The sequence below is a fragment of the Mirounga leonina genome, unplaced genomic scaffold (genome assembly GCF_011800145.1).
Source record: "Mirounga leonina isolate KUSES-001 unplaced genomic scaffold, KU_Mleo_1.0 Mir_418, whole genome shotgun sequence".
Lineage (NCBI taxonomy): Eukaryota > Metazoa > Chordata > Mammalia > Carnivora > Phocidae > Mirounga > Mirounga leonina.
In genome coordinates, this window is record NW_023270739.1 from 26,904,465 (window position 1) to 26,928,667 (window position 24,203).

Genomic DNA, 24,203 nt, shown 5'->3' on the forward strand with positions numbered 1-24,203 from the left:
CTTTCTTTCTTTCTTTCTTTCTTTCTTTCTTTCTTTCTTTCTTTCTTTCTTTCTTTCTTTCTTTTCCTATCTTTCTTTCTCTCTTTCTTTCTATCTGTCCTCCTTTTTTTTTTTTTAGAAGACACAGTTCTGGTAATCTGTAAAATTTACTAAGAAAGTACAACTAGAAAAAGATTAATAGTGTGGGTCAGAGGCTTTCTTTTTTTCCTTCAAATAAAATGTACTTTTTAATAAAAATAATGATCATAAATTCCAAGTGTTTGACTTAGCTATACTGAAAAATGTACTAATTTGAGTTTCATTCGCAGTTTCAAGGTCACAGAGAAAAAAAGCTTACGTAAATGAGTGTTTCCTTTTACCAAAAAATGTTATACAAATGACATTTCAACAAAAATGATTTAGGACTTAAACTCTTCTTTATGAAATGTACAAAAGAAAAAAAAAAGGAGACTCTTTACAAAAAGATTTTATAAAATACGCTATTTGGGAGCCCAACAGGGTACTTTTTTAGAATTTCCTTTAGAAAATTAGCACATTTCTGGGAACTGGAGGTGTTGGAGTTCCAGGTATTATTTCTGCCTTCCAGCTTCCTGAGATACTGTCTTTATAAGCCGTGACCCCTAACTGCTGCAGTACTACCCAGGGTCCCAGGCCTGGGAATCTCAGCTGCACCCCGGGTTCCCACAGCTGAGCTTGAGGCATGCCGAAAATGCCCCACCACTCTCTCCGCCCACACATCCAGTAACAACTGGTTCCTTCCTCTTCCTGTGGAAGAGCAACATCCTCCGAGATGAGAAGAAATGCACCCTGAGGAATGCAAGAACAGCAGTGAGCTTTTCACACAGGAAATTACTCCACTAGCACTCTGAAAAGTGCCTATCTCTTGGACTGTCAGTCGGGAATGAGCTTCCTGCTGCTGACCCAGAGAGTGGTTCACTGTGGAGCTAAACACCGCATGTGGGTCTGTCAGTTTCGTGGAAAACCGGGAACTCAGCTTTCAGCTGTTCTGTCTGTCTCTACCCGTCTGGTTTTGAGTTATTTGGTGCTGCATACACGGTAAAGCTAGTTGGCTTTGCTCATCTCTTTAGCCACGTGACAGTTAATTATTTGGTGGAAGTAGTCAACAACCTGCTAATAGGAATTTTCAGTCATTTCTTTGCACTTCATGAAATCAGGATTTGTAAAATATGTTAGGGCTTCAGAGAGATCAAAACCCCTATAATCAGTGACCTGGCTATTAAGGCCAGTGCTGGTCCTTGTCTAGTTCCTACTGTGTCTTTCCGTTTCCTTTCTTTTGCTTTCTGAAGTAGGCATCAGTAGAAGGTACCATACTGTGTGCACAATCATACATTCTCAAACGTAGATAAAACTCTGTTGCTTTGAACCAACCAACCAACTCCTATTATTTACATTTCAAATGGATTTTTACAGTTGAAGAATGTTTTGGTGTAACTTGACTTTTTAAAAAACTAATTCCTATAGCGTTTTCTCTTTGCATGAGATAATTATGGCCACTACAAAGCCCGGTTTTTATATTACAAATACATTTCAAATTGCTTTCCAAATCATTACAGAATTTTGCTGGGTTTCAGTGCTTATGGTGGCAAAATTCTTTTACTTTTCGCCTGTTTGTTTGGATTATTTTACTAAAGCACATACAAGTTAACTTGTTTGTTCTAAGTTGAAGGGGGGATGGAGAAGGAATGCCAGGCATTTCCTCTTCCTTTTCAGAATGTCTTTTTAATGAACATTCCTCTTCTCTCCTCTGAACAAACCATCTCAAGTCAGCTAGGGGCCTCTAAGTGCCTGGTGTCCAGTAATCCAACATACTTCCTTTGGTCCTCCAGTGCTACTGAGGTAGTTGTTTCATGCATTTACTATTTCTTCTTACCTCCGTGCTCCCTTTCAGCCTTTACAGACTTCCAAATCTGTTTCACCAGCTCCCTATATTAGATTCTCTCTGTTAAAATAACTGTTGTGGTTTCTGTTTTCCTGTTGGATCCTGAATCATCATTCTAAAGAGTCTAAGTCATCTTAAAAAAATAATAAGATGTACTGACAAAGACTTCTATTCAAGTATGTTTATTCCAGCATGATTTAAAATAAAAGGTGGACACAAATCAAATGTCCTATACGAGAGTATTGGTTAAATAGAAGTATAGTATATCCATGGATGGAATTTTATGTAGCCATACCATATTTAACAACAACTAAGTACAGTGTGTGTGATTCCAGATTTGATCCTGGGTCAGTGGGAAAATTGCTATACAGGACACGATTAAGACAATTGGCAAAAATGTAATATGGGCTGAATATTAGATGGTAGTATCAATGATGAATTTCCTTATTTTGATAATGATACTGTGGTTATATGGGAGAATGGTCTTGTCCTTAGTAAATACCCACGATAGTAATTGAGGTAAAGGGGCATAATGTCTATAGCTTCTCTCAAAAGATTCAGAAAAAAATTAGATAAATAGATAATGATAGAGAAGTTGTGGCAAAATGTCAATACATGAATCTGCATGAAGGGTGTATGAGAGTCCTTTTCATTATTCTTGCAACTTTTCTACAGGCTTGAAATTATTTTAAAGTGAAAGTTAAAAATCACTTACAGATCTTCATAGGGAAGTATGATTTTTATTTTTTAAATACAGTTTTTGTTTATCTTTTTATTAAGTGAAAAAAAAGGATATCGTAAGCAATACATTGCTAATTTTATCAAGGGAAACAAATATGTGTATCCATTCAGTGGAATTCTTTCTGAGCATCTTGTATGTATTGGATACTAACCTGGGCACTTGAAATTTACCCAAGGTCATCCAGCCAGTAAGTAACAAAGCTGGATTTTGAACTCTATCTAGCTTTAGAGAGCGTGCTTTTAACCACTGTATAGTGTGAATGTGTGTATGTTTTTAAAGCAGCAACTTTCCTAATTATATGAAGAAAGAAAAATAAGGAGAGAAAACACACGAAAAAAAAATTACCAGGAGGCAACTGTTGTTAACATTTAAGATATAGTCTTCCAGGAAGAGGTTGCTGCTGTTAGACGCTAGGGGCTTGGAGAAGGGGCACTGGTCACCTGGTGCTAGTGTGTCTGTGGGGTCAAGGCTGTTGCTGGGAAGAGGCTGACCAGAGCAGCCATCAAACAGGGGGAGGAGTCTCTTCTGTCGCTTCTGACCTCTGGCCTCCCCATCGTGGCTCCTTTTGGCAGAACCTGTAAGGGAACCCACTGGCAAGAGAAAGCTATAGTTTGCAGAGGCCCGATCTCAGCATCACAGAACAGAGTTTTGAAGGGTGGATTTGGAACCAAGAAACATTCTATAAGAGGAATCACCGAATTAAAGGATAGGAACTTTAAAAAAAAAAAAAACCCAAAAACTGTAAGGCAAATTCAGTCTATAACGTGTGAATTTGGATTCCCACTAGTGCTAAATTAGAGTGCCCATTTCCTATATTTTAAAACATATGTCAGGTGTTACACTTATTTAATTATTATGTTTAATTTAGAAAGCCTTTCAAAATGTAATAAGCAAGAGGTGTTTTTATTTTTTAGTGACTTGTGAGCTCTTTAAAGATGTTTATTTTTGACAAATGAAAATTGGATACATCGTATATAAGGTGTACAGTGTGATGTTTTGATATATGAATACATTGTGAAATGAGTACCACAGTTGAAATAATTAACATATCTATTATCGCCCATAGTTACCTTGTGTGTGTGTGTGTGTGTGTGGTGTGTGTGTGGGGGGGTTGTGCGCTTTGAACTGTTTTCATAATTTCTGCTCATTTGTATTTCTCAAAATTGCCTATTTGTGTGTTTTGCCCATTTTTTTCTATTTTGTTCCTTTTAAAATTGATCCTTAAGTCATTTTAATTAATAAGGTTGATGATGGTCTTTGCCATGTGCTGCAAAGTTTTCTTTGCTATTTCCCCTTGAATTCTCTTTCTGATTTTTGATAGGTTTAGTTGCATTAACTTCTTGAAAAGTATCATTATTTTAATTTTATGATTTCTTTGGAGTTTATGCAAAGAAAGTCCTTCCCTACTCCCCAAATATATCTCTAGCTACTCTTCTTAAGTTTTTTTTTTTTTTTTTTAAATTTATTTATGTGAGAGAGAAGTGGGGAGAAGCAGAGGGAGAAAGAGAAAGTGTATGCAGGAGCTGGGGGGGAGGGGGAAGGGCAGAGGGAGGGAGGTAAGCAGACTCCCCACTGAGCATGGAGCCTGATGCACTGGGCTCTATCCCAGGACCCTGAGATCATGACCTGAGCTGAAACCAAGAGTCAGATGCTGAACCGATTGAGCCACCCAGGCACCCCTTAAATTTTATTTTTGACAATTAAACCTGAAATTCTAGATGAATTAATTTTGGTTATAAGTTACATATTTATAGTTAACAAAGTTATCCTCCATTTGTATTGTTTCTTTCCTCACTGATTTGAACCTTCTTAAAACTAAATCCTTACGTATTTTATCTGTTTGGGGACTTGATCTTCTGTCTTATTGATCTATTTGTTCTTGATCTATTTTCATACCTTTTTAATTACTGTAACTTCAGAATATTTCATTAAAATATAGTGCACAAATTTTCCCTTCAAATGTTTCTTGGATATCCATATGAACTTTAGAATTATTTTGTTAGTTCTCCAAAAACTTTCCTTTGGAATGTTGATGGGAGTTGCATTTTATTTATAAAATAATTTGAGGAGGATTGCCAACTTTACCATCTTGTATTTGCTCATCTGGGAATATAGTATTATAGACATGTATTTTAAAGTTTCACTGAATCACGTTTAGGAGCATTCTCCTTACATGTCTGTGGTTTCCACAAAAATAGTCACCATTTTTTATGTACAACTAAGCATTTTGTCTCCTTACTAGGGATGCACATAGACTCTCTCCACAAATTTAGCTCTAAAGAGGTTAAGGTAGCTTGCCCAGGGGCGCCTGGGTGGCTCAGTCAGTTAAGCATCTGACTCTTTTTTTTTTTTTTTAAAGATTTTATTTATTTATTTGAGACAGAGAGAATGAGAGAGAGAGAGCACATGAGAGGGGGAAGGGTCAGAGGGAGAAGCAGACTCCCCGCTGAGCAGGGAGCCCGATGCGGGACTCGATCCAGGGACTCCAGGATCATGACCTGAGCCGAAGGCAGTCGCTTAACCAACTGAGCCACCCAGGCGCCCAAGCATCTGACTCTTGATTTTGGTTCAGTTCATGACTTTAGGGTCTTCAGATCAAGCCCTAAGTCAGGTTCTATGCTCAGCAGGGAGTCTGCGTGAGATTTTCTCTCTCTCCCTCTCCCTCTGCCCTCCCCCTGCTCACAAGCTCCTGCGTGCACACGTGCTCTCTCACTCTTTCAAATAAATAATTCTTTTTTTTTTTAAAGATTTTATTTATTTATTTGATAGAGAGAGACACAGCGAGAGAGGGAACACAAGCAGGGGGAGTGGGAGAGGGAGAAGCAGGCTCCTGCTGAGGGGGCAGCCCGATGGGGGGCTCGATCCCAGGACCCTGGGATCATGACCTGAGCTGAAGGCAGACGCTTAACGACTGAGCCACCCAGGCACACCTCAAATAAATAATTCTTAAAAAAAAAAGAGGTTAAGGTAACTTGCCCAAAGTCACACCAACTGTGAAGTGATTGAGGCGAGCTAGGGCCCAGATGGGACTAAGTTCAGAGCCCAAACTCTGACCCCCCTGCACTCTATCACTCCCGAAATAGTTAAGCTACCCACACCACATGACTTGTCATTCTGAATCCTAATTTTAGCTTCCTTATTATCAATAGGGCTTATCCTAAGTAAATATTTCTTCACTGTAGTATAACATAGTAGCCAAAAAAGCCTGATGAATATTCGTTTGGGGAGAAATGGGGGGACAAGTTTTGAGGACCTCAATACTTGGTTGGGAGCATATGGAGAAATAGGCCCTAATGTCAGTGCTTATAAGTAATTGGTTGTGGAGCCTACTTTGGGATTTTATACATTACCCATTCCTACTTGCCAAGTACTTAAATCCTCGGCATATACCAGACTTTAACAAGCACAAATCCTTAACTTAGTATTAGAATCCTCACCAAAAAGAATTGTGTTTAAGACACAGTGTCTCTTATTGATTATTCAGGAAGCATGCCATATAGTGTGCCCATCATAGGTTGTTCAAGCCTAATTGTGTGGGTATAGCTTCCTGGTAAGACTAGTTATTGAGCTATTATATCTTTAAATCTCTTTCACAATAATAGAATGGCTCTACCTCCTTGATAGGGCTTTTTGGTTACTTTTCTTTTACTGCTCCCCCAAGGTCCCCAACCTCATCCTACTACGGATTTTCATTTTTTGTTTGTTCATTGCTTTTGAAGAAAGGATGTTCTTTGTGGCAAGAATTGTGAGTGCGTAAAGTTTCTTTGGTGCTGTTATTGCTATCAGTTCTGGTGTGTGCAGGTTTTATTTCCTTTGTAGAATAGGTGATAACCAGTTTCCATCAGATTTGGTTATGTGCGATTTTTATAAAGTGAATCCTATTATCCACTGACTTTTATTTTTAAACAGAAATATGTTTTCTTCGTAAATATCCTGTTTGCTGGGCTAGAAATCTTGTGGGCAAGGCTGGAATGTGTACCCAAACTCATATTTTGTTTGTTTCTCTTGATTTGAGGCTATATACCCATTTGCAGAATCCAGGTGGTCTCCTCCAACCTTTCTTTTCTATTGCTGTTATTATTCCTCAGATTCTGAGTACTTACAGTTCCCAGGGACCCGGTCCTTCCATGTTCATTGCTCCTCAGGCTCTGCTGGTATCGCCTCTTTGGGAGCCATTATGTAACAGCTGTGTTTCCACGTTATACCTTGTCCCCATAGGTGGGAACTTTCAAAGACATTTCCTAGTTCACTTGGACAACTTCTGTTTGAAACTGCAGGTTCAGTAAAATGGATCTGTGCCCTACTTTGTCCATTCTCTACAAAATTAATACTATGTAAAATGAATTAATTCTAAATGACATCTAGCATCAGGCAAATTACCATGCTGAGGAATGTTACTCCAAATTCTGAAATATGCATTTTGAGGACAAGAATAACAATGAAATTTGGGGATGATAAATAACTAAAATAATTTCTTATCTTAAACAAAACTGGAAAATCATTATTAAGATAAAGTGAAGACAATTGTATGCTTTGGAAAATCAGTTGAAAATTTGAAAAATTTGACTAAGCACTGTACTCTCCCAGATTTGTACTTTTAGAAAATTCTGTGTACTTTCTGTATAATTCTGTACACAGTAAAATTTCTGAAAAAAATTCAAGATGTTAGTGCTATTTTAAAGGCTCTTTCTTTTTCAAGAAATCATTTATATACATAAGTGTTCTGTGAATTATGAATGCATAAAACTATGGCTGTTTACATTTTGAGCAGTAATGTATCAGAGGGTCACATCCTTTTCTCTCACCTCTGGGAAAAACAGTTACTTTCTGGTATACAACTAAATGACATCAACAATTGCACACAAATAAGATTATTATTAAAAAAAATACATCACCATTTTTCAAGTTGAGTATACTATGAGGTTTACCAAACAGAATTGAGGGGAAAAATTGTTTTAATTTCGAAATAAATGATCTCTTCCCTTAAGCACACTTAAAACTTGTATTCAGAGAGCAACAATTTTCTCAAAGATATGTTAGTATTTTAATCAAGTGTTAATATCTTTTTATTTGTGCTATGTGCTTATGACTATTTTTTATGTATTTATCAGTCAAGGGAAATGACATTCATGGAGTTCATATCTCAAACTATGTTTTGTTTATTTTTAGTGTTCACTTCGGCCCTCCTGCCAGGCAGCTCTCTTGGCAACAGAGGTGTTGCTTCTGCCTGTCGTGGGTCTTACACAATTAAGCTCTTCCATTATATTCCCCATCATGTAAATGTTCTAGCTGTTGTATCCAGCCATTAACTTATATAATTTTTCCTATAGTATTTTTAGTCAATTTTTTCCCTAAACACAAGAAAGAATAGATTTTATGAGAATCTAGGCAATGAATTTTAAATGGAAAAAAATCAGAGTGTACTAAAAGTTTTTGTCTTTTCCTCTTTTTTTTTTTTTTTTTTTAAGATTTTATTTATTTGCGAGAGAGAGAATGAGAGACAGAGAGCATGAGAGGGAGGAGGGTCAGAGGGAGAAGCAGACTCCCTGCCGAGCAGGGAGCCCGATGCGGGACTCGATCCCGGGACTCCAGGATCATGACCTGAGCCGAAGGCAGTTGCTTAACCAACTGAGCCACCCAGGCGCCCTTGTCTTTTCCTCTTGCCTCATTCCCTCCTGGTGCCAAAATATTTCTCACACCGGGGTAGAAGATTTGGATCTGGCCACAATAAGTAGAATTTACTTGTTAAACTCTGTTTCTTTCTTTTTTTTTTTTAAAGATTTTATTTATTTATTTGAGAGAGAGAATGAGAGAGAGAGAGAGCACATGAGAGGGGGGAGGGTCAGAGGGAGAAGCAGACTCCCTGCTGAGCAGGGAGCCCGATGTGGGACTCGATCCCGGGACTCCAGGATCATGACCTGAACCGAAGGCAGTCGCTCAACCAACTGAGCCACCCAGGCGCCCTAAACTCTGTTTCTTATATACCCGGCCCAAGAGAATCTGGAGTACCTAGTAGATGGTACATGGAGACTATGTCCAACCACGCTTGTTATAATGAACAAAAAGGCCAGTGCATGTGGAATCATTTACTCTCTGGCCATAGCTCAGCAGACCCCAGATGAGCAAATCTTGGGAAGGAATAGAACATCCCTCTGAGAACTAACCACAGACAGCTGGATTTTTGTAGGAGCTGAGCTCGGGGTGGTGAACCTTGTTGTGTTAGTGTGATTTGGCCTGTTAGGAGAAGGCTCAATGGACACTGTTCATTCATTTCTCAGAAAGGAATGTGCCAGGTCTTAGGTGGGAACTGGGGGCTGGGGAGAAGGATGAACGTAGATTATAAATCTAAGCAAAAGCTATCATGGAGAGTTACATGGTACAGTGAGAGTAAGAATTGGGGACATTTGACTTCATTAGGTGTGTGGGTAAGGTAGAATCAGAGAAAGTTCTCCTGGAAGGACATTTGAACTGGCACATAAAACCTTGCTATTCAGCAACCCTCAGTTTGTTTCCTGAGATTAAGAATTTGTCATATCAGTGAGATCATATGATACATGTCTTTCTCTGATTGACTTATTTCGCTCAGCAGAGGGGAGGCGGGTGGGGGGATGGATTAGCCTGGTGATGGGTATTAAAGAGGGCACATACTGAATGGAGCACTGGGTGTTATACGCAAACAATGAATCATGGAACACTACATTGAAAACTAATGATGTAATGTATGGTGATTAACATAATAAAAAAAACAAAAAACATAAAAACCCCTTGCTATTCAGGGTCACCTGGGTGGCTCAGTGGGTTAAGCATCTGCCTTCAGCTCAGGTCGTGAGCCCGAGGCCCTGGGATTGAGACCCGCAGTGGGCCCCCTGCTCAGCAGGGAGCCTGCTTCTCCCTCTCCCTCTGCCACTCCCCCTGCTTGTGGTCTCTCAGACTCTCTCTCTCTCTCAAATAAATAAATAAATTCTTCACAAAATAAAAAAATAAAACCTTACTTTTCAAAATGTGGTCCATGAATAGTTTGCTTGAGCATCATCTGGGACCTTATTAGAAATGCGGATTCTCCAGTCCCATCCTAGACCTACTGAATTAGACTCTGCATTTTAATAAGATCCACAGTGGTTTACATGTACATTGAAGTTTGAGAAATGTGACCTAAGCTTCAGCAGTAGTTGAGATGAGAGAGTTAGGAGTACTGGAGTGTGCTAGACAGAAAGAACATTGAATGCAAAGACCATCTTGCAGGGGAGTTGGGGTGCCCTAGGCACTGAAAAAGAGGGCTGGAGGCCAGGGATGGATAGGAGCACGTAGCATCCTGGCAGCCAAGAGAGGAGTGTTTCAAGGGCATGTGTATAGCAACATGGCTGAAAGCCGAGAGTAGGACTGAAAAATGTTTGATGAATTTGGCAGAGATTTTTGGTTACCATTTTGAGGGCTTTTTTTGATGGAGTAATACAGGTGCAAGCCAGTTTGAAATGAGTTGAACAGTGAGTATAGGGGGAAAGGGTGAGCAAAAGATACAGCTAAAATAGACCATTCTTTCTTTTATTCAATATATTTGCCAAATGTTGTTATATAGCAAGCGGTGAGAATGTACAGATGAGGGACTAAGTCCAGAAATAGGGATATATGCCTAAGTTGCTATGGGAGGACAGGAGCAGAGTGGCTAAATAAGGAATGTGCATGTGTGTGTACACATACACGTGTGCAGACTAGAAAAATACGGTGGGGAACAGAAAGTTAATCAGAAATAACCTCCCAGACGGGTTGATACCTGAGCAGATTCTTCAAGAATTTGCCTGATTATATGGGAAGCAAGGACAGAGTTCAGTTTCTGCATAGTCAAGAAGGCTTAAGAGGGCATGGTGAATTCAGAATACTGTGGGCATTCTTGATTGGCTGCAGCATTTGCGGGGGCGGGGGGGAGGGTTGAGGGATAGCAAGAGATGAGTCAGGAGAGAAGAGATGAAACTGGATCATGCATGACCTTGAATGCCATTTGAAGATGTTTGAATTCACCGTGAGAATTTCAGGAGGACCAGTGAAGGATTTTTTTTTTTTTTAAGGATTTTATTTATTTATTTGACAGAGAGAGACACAGCGAGAGAGGGAACACAAGCAGGGGGAGTGGGAGAGGGAGAAGCAGGCTCCCCGCAGAGCAGGGAGCCCGATGCAGGACTCGATCCCAGGACCCTGGGATCATGACCTGAGCTAAAGGCAGTTGCTTAACCAACTGAGCCACCCAGGCGCCCCGACCAGTGAAGGATTTTAAGCAGGAGAGTGACAAGCAAATTTGAATTTCAGATAGGTACTCTGAAAATATGATAAAGGACGGGTGAGGGAGGTGAGACTGGAGGCATAGAAAAGTAGGGGGCACTTGCAATAGTAATCCAGATACAAAGCTGGGAGTGCTTGATGGAGAGCAGTAACATAGGGTATGGAGAGGAGGTGACTGATCTTGAATTTGGAACTACTGAGTACAGAGTTTCCCAAGATAGGACATAGAGTCTGGGATAGAGCATCCAGTCCACATAGAGACTTGAGAATCTTTAATTGATTGACCAAGCCATAAGGTTGCACAGGATGATCCCAAACTGTGCTCCGTAGTAAATACTGTAGCGATTATGGTGAACCAATGATCAGCATTAATCTCATCCCATTCATCAGGAGGGATCATTAGAAGGCTGTTTATTTGAGAAATGCTGGTTATCTGGTAAATACTATGACTGAAATATGAAGCAGATAAAATTGGTTATGTGTGATGGCAGGAAATATCAGACATGTTTTAGTGGTGGCACGGCTTCCTCTTTAAGAACTGCCTGCCTCTTCCTTTGTGTGTGCACGTGTGTGTGTTCACGCGTGTGTGCACGCAAGTTATCATGATTGCTAACCACTCTTTTACAGAATTAGAGAATCTAGTTCATATTCTCTTTGACTCATGGCATCTGTGAAAAGTATGTTTGAATTTTATGTAGTATTTGTTTTTTTCCAAGAGGATATTAAATCGTTTATTAATTACACATGATAATGGATGATGCACAAGCTTCAGTGCCATCTATAATTTTATCTGATACTGTAATTCAGTTTAGATATATTGCATAGGATGTGCCAGCAATCATATTAATAACCAAATACCAAATAAAGTTCTTTTAACCATGAACTCCAGGTCACAACACATTAACTGTCAGTTCAACTATACCAAGGTTTCTGGAGACTGTGGCTTCAGTGCCCAAGCAAGTTGCAAATACATTTCACATGGAACCTGGTATCACCTTGAAGGATTTCTAACTTCACACTGTTAAGGTAGTTTACCAAGATAGCTTCAGAGTAGACTAACTTTACACAGCACATTTTAAAAAAGACGCATTTATTCAGTGCCATGATCAGACTATTACATTTAGCAATTGGCAGCATGGGTGCCAAAAAAAAAAAAAAGAAAAAGAAAAGAAAATCTACATTAAAACCTTTCTTGGAATGCTTTACATCTTCCACAGAACAGAAACTAAAATAACCTGTTATACAATTAAATCATGAGTGTTTTGCCCATACACATGAGTATTGTCTAAAACATTTCTTTGTAGTAGCTAGGCCCTGCCACCACTGTGCTTGGCTGAGGTCACAAATCTGTTGTAGCCTGTAGCTTCCCTGTCACTTCTCTGGCTCTCCTCTCCTGCTAAGCCTTGTTTCCTGGAAGTAATTAAAACTTTCTGCCACTGCCGTAGCTACTGTTGCTGCTGGAACCACCGTAGCCACCTTGGTTTCATGGTTTGGCAAAGTATTGGCCTCCACCACCATAGGGGCCAGAGCTTCAGCCTCCAAAATATCTTCCTTTCATGGGTCCAGATTTTAAAGATTGATTGTTGTAGATGCCCAAATCACTGTAGCTCGTGCCACCTCCAAAACTGCTTCCATCATTATCAAATGCATTAAAGCCATCCCCCCTGCCACCATAACCACCACCATCACCTTGACTGTCCCCAAAGCCCCCTCACCTACTGAAGTTTCCTCCATGACCAAAGTTGTCATTCCCACCAAAACCACCTCCGTGATCACCACCAATGTTTCTTTTTTTTTTTTTTTAAAGATTTTATTTATTTATTTGACAGAGAGAGAGAGACAGCGAGAGAGGGAACACAAGCAGGGGGGAGTGGGAGAGAGGGAAGCAGGCCTCCCGCTGAGCGGGGAGCCTGATGCGGGGCTCGATCCCAGGATCGTGGGATCATGACCCGAGCCGAAGGCAGACGCTTAACGACTGAGCCACCCAGGCGCCCCACCACCAATGTTTCTAAAACCACTTCGACCTCTTTGGCTGGGTGAAACACTAGCCATCTCTCCCTTAGATAGGGCTTTTCTTACTTCACAGTTTTGACCATTCATTCACAGTAGGACTTTCTGAATGACAGTGTTGTCTACAGAGTCATGGTCATCAAAGGTTACAAAAGCAAAGCCTCTCTTCTTGCACTGCCACAGTCAGTCACTTCAATTTTCCCATACTGTTAAAAATTAATCTCTTAGATGATGTTCTTCAGTGTCTTCTTTCATGCCACCGACAAAAATCTTCTTCACAGTTAAGTGGGCACCATGTTTTTGAGAATCTTCTCTTGAGACAGCCGTCTTTGGTTCCACAACTCTTCCATCCACCTTGTATGGCCTTGCATTCATGGCTGCATCCACTTCCTCCACAGTGACATAATGTGACAAACCCAAAGCCTCTGGAGTGCTTGGTGTTTGGATTTATCATGACCATACAGTCCATAAGTGTTCCCCATTGCTCAGAATGGCTCCTCAGACTCTCATCTTTTGTTTCAAAGCTCAAACCTCCAATGAAGAGCTTCCACAGCTGTTGGGGCTCTGGAGACTGACTTAGACATGATGGTGGCAGGAGGGGAGACCTTAATAATGCTTACTCAGTGACATCAATGGGTAGAAAGTGAGTTTTGTGGCAGTATTTGTAAGTTATTTCTCCTGGACCATTTTTCCCCATGGTAATTGGTTAAAAAGAAAAAATCTTTCTTTATAAATGCAGTCATTATTTTTATTGTCTGGGTTTCTGGGTTTCTTCCACCAGCAGAATAAGAAAGGGAGAAACACACCTTTCTACACACAGAAATGTTGGAAAGGAAAATATAGTATCTCTATCAAACAGTATACTGTTATCATAGCATCATATTTTCAGTTATTTATAATGAAATATCTGTTACTGAAATTCTACTCATAAGCTATTCTTCCTGGAGGCTTTATGCCATAATTTTCAACTATGTCTAGTTATATAATCTTCATCAAGGGGTTAAATATTTTACATAGGATTCATAGATTTAAATGCTTGATGTTAGATTGGCTTCCTGTATTATTATTAGGAAACCATTTTTTATCTATGAAAATGACAAGACCAAAATTTTTTAATAGATGTTGGATCTTTGTCTACTAAATGTCTTTTAAAAGTATATACATTTTTCAGGCAGCTGCCTGAAAATGGAAACCTTGTTTTTTGTGTGTTTTTTTTAATTACATCTGAAAATGTCTTAATATTTTATTTTGGATTTGTCAGTGATTTTTATTTTAAACGTATATTCAGTATTTACTTACTCATTTACTATTAGCATTTATTTATTAAGGTTCATTCATTTATTTGCTGAACTGCCACCTGCCCTTATATGGTTTATTATCTAATTTGAGAAACCAGACATATAAAGAGGAGAATTTAAAAAAAAAAACAACACCAAAACTTGGAGTATACTGCATAGAGAAATATCTTTAATTCAACAAATTTTATTAATTACTTTGTGTGCCTTATGCATAGGAGTTACTCATCAAGTTGTCAACTGTGTGAAGGAAGGTAAGCTGTGGCTTCTGCCCTTCTAGAAACTTGCAAATTAGATTTTAGAGGAATTGGGGGGAGGATATAATATGATGATACTGATGATGATAGGTGAGTAAATACAAACTATACATTAAACTCTTTACGTACATTCTCACAACAACCTTATAATGTAGCTTGATGTTCTTTTCTTTTTAATTTTTATTGTTAATCACCATACATTACATCATTAGTTTTTGATGTAGTGTTCCATGATTCATTGTTTGTGCATAACACCCAGTGCTCCCTGCATAACGTGCCCTCTTTAATACCCATCACCAGGCTAACCCATCCTCCCACCCCCCTCCCCTCTAGAATCCTCAGTTTGCTTTTCAGAGTCCATCGTCTCTAAGGCCTAGACAGGTCAAGTAATTTGTCCATGGACACATAGTTAATGCATAAAAGATACAGGGTTAAAGGTCTGTGTGACTTGACGTCCCATTCATATAGCCACCATATTATATGAGAGGATAGAAAAATTATATGGTGTCACAAATAGCAGAAATGCAAGGAAAAATTGATAATTGCCTTAAGCAAAATTGAATTTTTGTAGAGATTTAGATGAGGGGCAAATTTCATCTGTTTGGGGAAGATAAGGAAAGACTTCATTATTTAGCAAATGCAAATTCAAGTCAACTAATACAATGTACACTGGGTATATTGAATTCTCATAGAAAGCTTTCATTCTCTGTTTTTTGAATGATTTAATGAATAATAAATAGAAGGGTGGTTCTCAAACCCAGCTGTGAATATATACATATATTACTGTTACAATCACAGTTATTATTAATTGTACTATAATATTCACATTATGCTACATGATGAATAGAACAATAAATAAATACAATATTTGCTCTCCGAAAGATGTTCTGTAAAGCTTGCCAGTTTTCTGAATGTAGCTTTTGTTAAATGATTGGATAAATTCTTGTCTTAAAATTGCCTCTTCATAGCACTAAAACAAATACAGCAAGGGAGCTAAAGTCTTATTCAGTTGAGTAAAGCATGATGTACTTTGTGTGTACAATTTAAAAGAATTATCTCATGATTTTTAACACACAGTTCACTTCTTTTGAATCTGGCACTTGAAGAGTTTCGAGGAACAGAAAATAGGGCCTGTAGGAAAGGCCAAGAAATGGCATTATTTATCTGAGAGAATAAGCAAGCTCAGGAAATAATTTTTCCAAAAATATATTCTAAATAATGTCCCTGATTCTATGATAACTTTGTGTTTCACAAAAATACTGAAGATAGTTATTTGAGGATATACTTTGACTTGTTGATTTGGTTGGCTATCTGTGTACAACTTACAATGAGGTTACATCCCAATATACTGCATTTAATACACCTAACCTACCAAACATCATAGCTTAGCCTTGTCTACCTTAAGTGTGCTAAGGGCACATTAGCCTACATTCAGGCAAAAATCATCCCACACAAAGCCTATTTTGTAATAAACTGTTGAATATCTCATGTGAGTTACTGAATACTGAAAGTGAGAAGCAGCATGGTTGAAAGGGTATCGATTGGATTTCCCCTTGAGGTCGTGTGGCCGACTGGGAGCTGCCCAGCGTCACCAGACAGTATCCTACCCCATGCATATTGCTAGCTCAGGAAAAGATCAGAATTTAAAATTTGAAGTATGATTTCTACTGAATGTGTATTGCTTTTGCACCATGATAAAGTTGAAAAAATTGTAATTTGAAACATCAGGGTAAGTTGGGCTCTGCATAACTATTATAATGCTAACATGGTGGCAATGTGTTTGCTTTTGAAGCAATTGACTAAAATTGAAATGATACAGAAAGTACAGAGGGTAAGGCCTTCATGTAAGGATAACATGAAATTTAGACAATATTCCATGTTTTTTAGAATGCCATGTTTGTAGATAGGGTGGTTCAATGTCATAAAGATGTTAGTTCTCCTGAATAAATCTATAAATTCAAGGCAATTCCAGTAAACATCCCAGTACGATTTTTAGTGAAACCAAAAAAGTTGATTTTAAAGCTCATGTGGAAAAGCAAAGGGCCAAAAATAGACAGTTTTAGAAACAGGGCAATTTTATTTATTTATTTTTTTATATATTTTTTATAGATTTTTATTTATCTATTTGACAGAGAGAGAGAGCGAGAGCAGGAACACAAGCAGGGGGAGTGGGAGAGGGAGAAGCACGCTTCCCGCAGAGCAAGGAGCCCGATGTGGGGCTCGATCCCAGGACCCTGAGACCATGACCTGAGCCGAAGGCAGATGCTTAACGACTGAGCCACCCAGGCGCCCCTTAACAGGACAATTTTAAAGAAATATGAAGGTTGGAGTTTCATTAAACTCTAAATGTGGTGCTGTTACAGGGAGAGACAGAGTCCACAGTGGGGAGCACATAGACCCACACAGATATAGATGACTGGTATATGAAAGTCCTGGCTTTGCAGTCCCACGAAGATGGATTAGTCACTGAATAGACTGTGCAATAAATGTTGCTGGGGCAACTGGCTAATTGGAAAAAATATATAATTATTTTCTTACTTTTAGCCACAAACAAAATCAATACCAGGGGAGTTAAAGGCTTAAATGTGAAAATACTTCAGAACCTCTAAAAGAAAACAGAAGAATATATTTATACACTCCTGGTAGGCAAGAATTGCTTAAACAAGATGCGAAATGCATAAATTACAAAAGAAGGTTTGATCAATTTGACTACATTTATGACAAAAACTTGTATGAATAAAGAAAATCCCATAAAATAGAAATGAAGACAAACAACAAAGTACTGGTATCTAGAATATATAAAGAACTCTTAAATATAAATTAGAAAAAAGAGGTAGACCAATTAAAAAGTGGACAAAGGATTTGAACAGGCAATCTACAGAAGAATGATAATATACACATAAAATATGCCCAAGTTAGCAGTAATCATTGAAATGCACAATGAAATATTACTGATTTTGTAGAAAAAGGGGAAATTGCCTTCTGCTCATATAAGAGTAAGTTTGGACAACGTCTGGACAATATTTTGGACAATATCTGGTAAAACTTTGACTTAACTTTTCCATTCTAGAGAAACTCTCACACTTCTATGCAGGAGACATTTATAAGACTGCTCATTGTAGCATTTAATGCAAGTTAACAGTAGAGAGAATATATAAATTGTAGAATAGTCAATCAATGGAGTACTATTTGGCTGTGAAAATAAGTGAACTAGACATAGCTGCATCCTCATAGACAAATCTAAAAATGATGATTAACAAAAAGTTCTACAAGGATATACTACAAGACGATTTTATGTGCAGTTCTAATACACACAAAAACAATACTGTTGTTTAGGGATATCTACAGATGTGATAAAAGCAAAGGGATGTGAATTGGGATGATAGATACCACATTCAAAATGATGGTGTTCTTTAAGAGGCAAAGGAAAGAAGATAGATCAGAAAAAGATACACTTGGTGGCGCCTGGGTGGCTCAGTCGTTAAGCGTCTGCCTTTGGCTCAGGTCATGATCCCAGGGTCCTGGGATCGAGCCCCACATCGGGCTCCCTGCTCCGCGGGAAGCCTGCTTCTCCCTCTCCCACTCCCCCTGCTTGGATTCTCTCTCTCGCTGTGTATCTTTCTCTGCCAAATAAATAAACAAAAAATCTTTAAAAAAAAAAAAAAAAGGATACACTTTATTTCTTAAGGTAGCGGAGAGGGCTGCATTATTATTCCTTATACCTTTTAATTGAAAGTTTTAAAGCATAGTTGGAACTTATTAAAAAAAGTTACTAGATAAAAAGAGAGGGATTCCTGATTCATTCAAAAACGTTAGTATTGCAGTGAGGTTGCATTTCTTATTCACTCATGTATTAATTTCCCGTGATGCTGTTGTGCCCACAGAAGGGGGCAGCTTTCTGAAAGGTGAACAGATGGCTCTTTTGAGACATGTGGGTGAAACTAAACCAAATATGGCTTTCCACGTCAAACTTCCATTTTTTCCAAGATGTAATACTTACTTGAATATAAAATATCTTTCAGAAATACATCATTGTATAATATAAGCCTCAAAATTTAGATACATACATGCGTGCACCTTTTTTGAACAAAGAGTGAAGCGTCATAGTTTGTTTTTGCCTAATCGTGTAAGAAGTGAAACACAGAAGGAAATTTTTGTACAGATTTTATTTGTCCTACTTGTATCCTACCTGTTCATGGCTTCAAAATTAATAAGCTTCTCTAGAGATGAGAATAAAGATTAAAGACAAAGACAGTTGATTTGTTGTGGCATCTGCCTTGTCCAAGGGGACTGGATTAAGCATTCAGATGTTATAGTTGATAGCTACATAGGGGTGTGTTTTTCAAGTCTTCTGACAAAAATGAAATTTCCAATTTGGTTTGAAGAAGAAAAATCAAAGCCCTCTGTAAAACCTTATCCCTAAAGCCTGAAGGCTCTTTCTTTGAGAAAAAGATGTATGATTTCTCCCAAGGGACAAACAGAAGTCTTTTTCAACTCAGCCAATGTAGTGTGAGAGACACAAATTTCACATGACATTCTCTGATTTTATCCCAGAGATCCTTTTAAATCAATAAGACTTGAGCAGGTGGGTATGTTTTTACAAGGATACACAGTACACTATGCAGATAGATGAAATAGAAGACTTGTGGTTTTCTTCTTCAGGATTTTCTTCCTAAAGATTATAGAAATTGGGAATGAATCTTGTGATGTGGTCCTCTGACAGTCCCACACGGGTGAGTCTATAGCTCCTTTCTCTGTTTTCCTGATTGGTTCATCCACTCCTTGGTTAACACAGGATTTTGGCCTCAAGGAGAGAGCTAAAGATAGAGCCACACTGAGTCACTTCTGAAAGACAGCCATAGTCTCTCTAGCAGGATTCTCAGATGAACTCAATGACTGAATCCTTTGTGCTGATGGTAAACTCAGTGTAAAGCCTCCTGCCCTTTGGCCACCACTTCCTCCAGTCCTCCAATTTTGATAATTCATCAACCCCAGAAGGGTCACCAATCCATTGAGCCGCCTGCCTTTTCACTGCCCACCTCCTGTGTCTGTGTCCCTCTCTTCTACCTTAGATTCTGTGGTCCATTATTACAGCTGTGCCCTGCATTTTGAAGTCTTTGCAACTCTTTTCTTGTTTGACTCCCCCCAAGTGATCATAGGCCCATGGCTGTAATATTTACATGCCAAGCTCCCCAACTGCAAGGCAACAGAAGTTCCTGTATTTGGGACTTTTCCAGACCTTGTTCTATGTATCTCTTCATCTGGCTGTTCATTTGTATCCTTTATAAAAACTGGTGAATATATATATATATATATATATATATATATATATTCAGATAACTCTCCACAACTTCTCTACAGAAATCTAGAGTCATATACTTCCAATGGCATTCATGACATTTCCCTTTGGAAGTCTAATGGGTATCTCAAACTTAACGTGCTTAAAATTTATTTTCTACCTTCCCCATTTAAAAAAAAAATACATCATCAACGAAGCTATATCATAATATAACATGTTACCCAGCTTTATTTTTCTTCATAACTCGTCATTACCTGACATTACATCACATATCTGTATATTTATTTTCCTGTTTCACCCACTTGAGTATAACGCCGTGTCCACAGGATCTCTCTTATTTATTCATTCCTTGTAGTAGGCAGCCTAATGGTCCTTTAAAGATGTCCATGTCCCCATTCCCAGAATGTGTGAACATGTTTTCTTGCATGGCAAAAGGGACTTTGCAAATGTGATAAAGTTAAGGATCTTGTGTTGGGGAGATTATCCTGGATTATCGGGGTGGATGCAGTAGAATCACTAGGGTCCCTGTAAGGGAAGGAGGCAGGCCCCGGGAATTAGAGAAGGCGTATGACAATGGAAGCAGAGATTAAAGTGATGGGGTCATGAGCCAAGGAAGGCGGGGGCTTCTAGAAGCTGGAAAAGGCAAGGAACAGACTCTCCCTGAGAGTCTCCAGGAGGAACACAGCTCTGCTGGCTGTGGTTTTAGCTCTGTAAAACCTGTCTTGGACTTCTGACCTCCCGAGCTTTAAGTTCATAAGTGTGTGTTGTTTTAAGCAACTAAACTTGTAATTTGTTATGGCAGCAGTAGGAAACGAATACAGTTCTGTATCTCTGATGTTTGGAATTTTTCTGACATGTAGGTGCTAAACTAAAAGAAGTCGTTTGAATGAGTGTTATGTCTTCATTATTTTAGATTCCATATAGAGATTATTGAAGTTTCAAATTCATATTCTAAATGTTATTGAAAATAAATAATCCATTCTTTATTTGAAAAATATTTACCTTTATTTTTATCCAGGCAAAAGATATTCTTTGTTATCCTAGTCTATTTCAAGGAGGCATTTCATAAGTGTGTGTGTGTGTGTGTGTGTGTGTGTAGTGATTTGAAAATCTCAGAATATCCGGAATGGAAAGGACTTTGAAGGGCATTCAGTTGAATTTCCTGACCTGATGTTTGTATATTTTTCATAATATCCCCAACAAGTGACCATCCCATGTCTATTTTAGAATTTTCAGTGATGGGAAACTCACTTTAGCTGGAGGGGTCAAAACCACTTTTGGATAGATTTTTCTGACTTTTGCCTGTTTTGTTCTCTACTTACAGAATTAAACCAAGACTAAAAACATTAGTTATAAGCCAAAACTGACTTATTTTAACCCATTTATTAAAGATACATCTGAAGTCCAAGTCTTTGATTATCTTTACATGTGAAATGCCTACTATTGCAGAAAGTCTTTATGCTCGGCCATCAGAAACCATCAAATATGCTGGAGGGGGAATGGTGAATAAAAATCAAGAAGTGATCTGCAGATTTGCAGTTATGTGGTAAATGCTTCCATTGCTCTCTCATAGGAGGGACTTCAGACAGTAATTTTTAGTAGAGAATGGTATTGGCTTAACTTTGGGCTTTAACTTGTCTCCAAATACTGTCAAATTATTAATATTTCCATTTTGTTGATGGCTCAACTGATACAGGACAGTGAATTCAGTGAATTAGAATCCGTGAACTCAGCTCAGTAACTGGTGAGCCCTATCAGTGTCTCATGCACTGTGCTGGACGCCTGAGGAAAAAAGATGGTAAAGTGATGGCTCCTGCCCTCAGGAGACTCTCTCACAAACTAGTTGGGAATATAGACATGTAAACACAAATATAACAGAAAATGACAGTGCTCTACTGTTGGCAAGCATGATGGCTGACGAGCACAGAGGGGCACCGGTGATTAGTTCTGGCTTGCTGGCCCAGACAGGGAGTGGGTGGGAGGGGAGGAGGAGCAGGAAAGAAGGGGAGAGGAAGGAAGGGAATAAAGATAATGCATGAACTTCTATGGGTAATAGAGCAGCACAGTATCTTGAATGTTCCATTGTTAATTATATAAATAGTAATAGTTTAAATGTGTGGACCTTGATTGCATTGTTGAATGGTTAATTTCCTGATAAAAATTTGCTTGCAAATGCCACGATTTTCACTTTCTATTAATGTATTTAAAAAATTCATTCTCAGGGCACCTGGGTGGCTCAGTCAGTTGAGTGTCTGCCTTTGCTCAGGTTGTGATCTCGGGGTCCTGGGATTGAGCCCCGTGTCAGGCTCCCTCCTCAGCGGGGAGTCTGCTTCTCCCTCTCCCTCTGCCCCTGCTCATGCATGCTCGCTCTCTCTCTCTCTCTCTGTCAAATGAATAGGTAAAATCTTTTAAAAAATCGAAGAAATTCATTCTCTAATGTAAGTGACAAATGAAAAATTACGCATTAATTTTTCCATGGCATCTAAACAATCTGTTAAGAGTCAGTTGTCCTGGTGCGCCTGGGTGGCTCAGTCGGTTAAGCGTCTGCCTTCAGCTCAGGTCATGATCCCACGATCCTGGGATTGAGTCCCACATCAGGCTCCCTGCTCAGTGGGAAGCCTGCTTCTCCCTCTGCCTCTCCCCCTGCTTGTGTTCTCTTTGTCTCTCTCTCTGTCAAAAAAATTTAAAAAAAAAATCTTAAAAAAAAAAAAAAGAGTCCGTTGTCCCCAGAATGTCAGAGGTTTCGTATCTAGCTCTCAGGACTATCAAAGTTGTTGGCATCAGTCAACTCTTTATCTCTTATTTTATTTTGTATGTTCAAAGGGAGAGTCAAGCCTTTTGACCTGTAGCTGTAGACATAGGGTTTCTCAGCCACTCAGATTTATTCATGCCCTTGGTGAGGCTGCATTTCCCATCTTTGAGATGGCCAACCAGGGGCCTAGCCAAGGAAAGCTTAGGGGTGGCGATTGCCCTACCATCCTTCTGGATGAAGTGGTTTCTCAGAGAACCATAAGCTCCACAAAGGAAGTTACCACTTCCTCTTGCTCTTTGCTGTAGCTTTCATGCCCAGCATAGGAGGCCTTCGTTGGCTAAACCAGTGAATGAGTGAATGATTCTTACCTCACTGTACTTCAAGTGTCGGCGAGTCAAGTAGGAGCTAAGGGGACGTGGTGTGATTGCTTCCTTTTATGGAGCACCAAAGCATCGCTGTTTTGCAGTCTTACGGTCCTGGGTGTGCTCCTGGCTCTCTTGCGTTCTGCACTGCAGTGACGAGCCGAGCACCGCGGCGTTCTGGGCCTTGCTCTCTCTTAATTCTCTGGCCACTGCAGAATCTTCGAGAGCGGGCCTTGCCCCATGCTCATATTTAACACCGGTAGATGCTTGGCGTGTTGTCGGTGTTTGGTAGGCATTTCCCAGGGAGAGCAGTAGCAGCTTGGAGGCAGGAGAGGGCCCGGGTGCACTGGGAGCGGTGTGGATGGCAGCCTCACTTGCTGGACTTCCGATAGCCCAGAATCCTAAACGTATTTTTTCCCTTCTCAACTTTTTTTTAAATTTCATAAATGAGTGCGTGGAAGCTTCCCCAAGCCATGCAGCTCTCCCTTTTCCTGTACAAGCAGGATGCAAACTCAGAGTTGGTTGGTGGGAAAGAATCTGCTAATTTCTAGATTCCAATACTTCTGAGAAACAGGAAGAGCCAACGTCAGTTGGCTGATGTTGCGGGATGTGGGATGGAGACCTCGTACTTTTCCCCTCTCTCTGCCCATACCCTGGGCTGTTTTTCATTCACCTCCACATGTCATATGATAGTCATTTGTTTGTTGCTGGTCCCAAACAAGAAGACCATTATTAAGGCTGTATTGAGATCTTTTATGGCTTAGACTAAGGGTCTTAAATCTTTCCTTTGTCCATTTCCTGTTACCCTTTCTTCACTAACTACCCTGACTGCAAAGCCCTGGAGTTCAAAGATGGTTGTTTAATTAGCTTGAGGCCTTTTCCCATGGATGGCCGGAACCATTCTACAGCATCACTAGTGATATTTGCATGTACATACGGAGGTATGTCGTGACCCGTGTGAAAAAGGCTGTCTTGGTTATCTGGAGCGTTTGGTTTCTATCTGTGAGAACAGTAATAAAATCTGTATACAGGTGGTTAACATATTCAAAAGTATCCAAGTTCCTGCTAAGTCCTCTACTGTATCTACGTACCACATTTTGTTTCCACGGTTATCTGTTGGTAGGTATTTGTGTTGTTTCCACCTTTTGACTATTGTGAGTAAAGCTGCTGCGAACAACGGTGTACAAGTATCTGTTCAAGTCTCTGCTCTAAATTCGTTTGGACATCTACCTAGGAGTGGAATTGCTATGTCATATGGTTTATTCTGGGTTTAACTTCTTGTGGAGTTTGCTATAGCAGCTGCACCATTTGG

At 39.3% G+C, this 24,203-nt stretch overlaps 1 protein-coding gene across 1 annotated transcript in view; it reads left to right on the forward strand.

The window, feature by feature from the left end:
- The window catches only part of POC1B (POC1 centriolar protein B), a 93,434-nt gene that overhangs the window by 62,953 nt on the left and 6,278 nt on the right, over positions 1-24,203 (forward strand). The gene's annotated exons all lie outside the window — the stretch shown is intronic.